Source organism: Dendronephthya gigantea, unplaced genomic scaffold (assembly GCF_004324835.1).
Source record: "Dendronephthya gigantea isolate DGI-Jeju-01 unplaced genomic scaffold, DenGig_1.0 000126F, whole genome shotgun sequence".
Taxonomy (NCBI): Eukaryota; Metazoa; Cnidaria; class Anthozoa; order Malacalcyonacea; family Nephtheidae; genus Dendronephthya; species Dendronephthya gigantea.
In genome coordinates, this window is record NW_021163136.1 from 381238 (window position 1) to 384592 (window position 3355).

The window sequence follows — 3355 nt, forward strand, 5'->3', positions numbered from 1 at the left end:
GCCGACAAAATCACTTCACTACGAGTAAACTATGCACATTCAGTGCAACATCAATATACAAATTTAATTCAGAGCTCAATGTCTCATAATAAACCTCGTCAGTGATCATTTGACGGTCCCATGCCGACAAAATCACTTCACTACGAGTAAACTATGCACATTCAGTGCAACATCAATATACAAATTTAATTCAGAGCTCAATGTCTCATAATAACCCTCGTTAGTGATTATTTGACGGTCCCTTGCCGACAAAATCACTTCACTATGAGTAAACTATGCACATTCAGTGCAACATCAATATACAAATTTAATTCAGAGCTCAATGTCTCATAATAACCCTCGTTAGTGATCATTTGACGGTCCCTTGCCGACAAAATCACTTCACTACGAGTAAACTATGCACATTCAGTGCAACATCAATATACAAATTTATTCAGAGCTCAATGTCTCATAATAAACCTCGTCAGAGATCATTTGATGGTCCCTTGCCGAGAAAATCACTTCACTACAAGTAAACTATGCACATTCAGTGCAACATCAATATACAAATTTAATTCAGGGGTTAATGTATCATGATAAACCTCGACAGTTATTATTAGGCGGTCCCTTGCTGACAAATTCAGCTCACTACGAGTAAGATATCAAAACACACAAACAATGCACAATCAATTATCAGTCTATACATGTATAAATTCAGTCCCATAAAGTCCCATACATCATGCTTGGTAATACACCTGATTAGTGATTATTAGGCGGCTCCTTGCAAGCAAAACGCAAAATCAATTCATTACGAGTAAAAAAACAAATTAGTTCAGTTGAGTACAAATACTGTTAAAAAATTTTATTGAATTCAACCGGATTAAAAACATTTGTTCAGTTGAGCCGCACCCACGCGCCTAAGGTCATGCACTTTAAACTATATATAAAAAGAATACAAAATGTACGGTATACCTCGAGATTCTCAACCGCTTCGCCTTCATTCTGAGCCAGTTGATCATTTACAGGTTCCTCTTCAGGTTATTGTTCATTAATCGGTGCAATTGGCATCTGCGGTTGCTCGGCCATTATACTATACTCCTTAACGTTATTCTGTAACTTGAAAATTCGTGGTGGATCCTTAGAAAAGCCGCCGCTATCTTCCTGGATGCTCGATCGAATTTGAAGTGGGAGATGCAGTGAGATCCACCTAATTTATAGCCACCATTCCCCCTTGGGGCTTATACGCTTCATTTAAATACATTATGCATGATAATTAGTGTTATTTTCTTCTTCGTGCTTTGTTTCGAGCATTGTGAATAGTATGCGTATTTGTAGTGAAGACCTGAATGATATCCAACAACAGCTAAATAATATGGATGATAATAACTATGATCTTATTGCTCCAGGAACACAAAACATTGAACGTCAAGATGAAGACAAAGGTACACAGGACCTTCATCCAGAATTTAATGGAAACTATGACCTATCTGCTGATCTTGGAATTCTTTCAACTGCATCAAATACTGAGCAGCTAATATTACATGAAGAACAGGATGATGTTTACAGAGGAATGGTGCAAAAACTTAACAAAGAACAGAAGGAATTTTTTTATCATGTGTTGCATCTTATTAAAACTTCTGAGAATCCATTCTACTGTTTTCTCAGTGGAGCTGGAGTTGGGAAGTCTCATCTGACAAAGAGTCTTTATCAAGCTGCATTAAAATATTATAACACAAGAGCAGGCAATTATTTCCATCAAGTGAAAATATTAATTCTTGCACCAACTGGCAAAGCAGCATGTAACATTAAAGGTAACACAATTCATAATGCACTTGCAATACCAGCATGTCAATCCTTGAAGAACTACAAACCACTTGATTCGGGCAGGCTAAACACCTTAAGACTATGTGCACACGGTAACGTTTTCGAGCGTTTTCATTTTCGTTTTTACGCCAAAACGGTTTCAAACACCGTCAATTTACAATAGAAGTTGAAGCTAATTTAACATATTAAGTATATTTTCCCTTGGATCGTGTGGACAGGGCGTCAAATCGATAAACTGGATAAAAACGATTTTGAAAACGCTCGAAAACGACGCTCGTGTGCACATAGTCTAAGATGTCAACTCGGTGGTTTAAAACTTATATTTTTAGATGATTCTCCATGGTTGGTAGTACAATGTTTAATGTTCAAATAAATAAGAGACTGAAAGATATTAAAGGGAGTAGAGATGACTTTGGTGGTGTGAGCATAGTTGCAATTGGTGATCTATTTCAATTAGAACCTGTAATGGACAGGTATATATTTAAGGATCTAGACAATTCAGAATATTCAATTCTTGCTCCTAATAAATGGCATGATCACTTTAATATGTATGAACTTCAAGAAATAATGAGACAGAGAGAGAGAGAGCAAAGTCTTCGCTGAAATATTAAATAGGCTGAGAGAAGGCAAACATACCAACAATTACATTTTGAAACTTGAAGAAAGATTAATAAAAGCAAATAGCATACAGGAGCCTATGGATGCGCCTCATTTGTTTATACGAAACCAAAAGGTAAATGAATTCAATGACAAAGTACATAAAGAAGCAAGTGGAGAAAAGTTTGCCATTAAAGCAGTGGACAGTGTCATAGGAGCTAATTCCGCTCAACTTCCAGACAAACTTTTGAGTCAAATACCAGATGACCCTAGGAAAACAAAGCAAATCGCTTCAAACCTTCAACTTTCAGTTGAGAAGAGATGGGTACAGTTTGATAATTCTGATGTTGGTGAGAAAACTAGACATGAAAATCGAAATCTTTTTGTTCAAGGTATTGAGTCAACATGGACTCCAATTAAACCAATAACTACTCAGTTAAATGTGGGCAGGAGCCAAACTGCACAAGTTGTAAGAAAGCAGTTTCCACTGCTGCTGCTAAAGACAATTCATCGTTCACAAGGTGACACTGAACAAAGAATTGTTGTCAATTTCAATACAAGAAGAAGCATACCACATATACATTATGTTGGTTTAAGCAGGGTAACAACAATTGAAGGTTTATATATCACTGACCTTTGTGAAGAAAAAATAGCTGTCAATCCTCATGTTGCAGCTGAAATGGAATTGTTGAGGAATGAACGTGCACTGAAACTTATTGTTATACTCCTATTTATAAGATAGACCAAGTGTCATTTAAATTATGCTACCTCAACTCACGGTCATTAAATATATTGATGACGTTCAATACAATCTCAATTTTACAAATATGGATATCAATATATTTTCTGAAACACAATGTATGAGGTCAGATAATGATATCATGTATGAAATTGATGGGCACTCTTTGACTTCAAGACATTTTGGGTGGTATGGCAGTTTTTAGCCAAGTTGAGT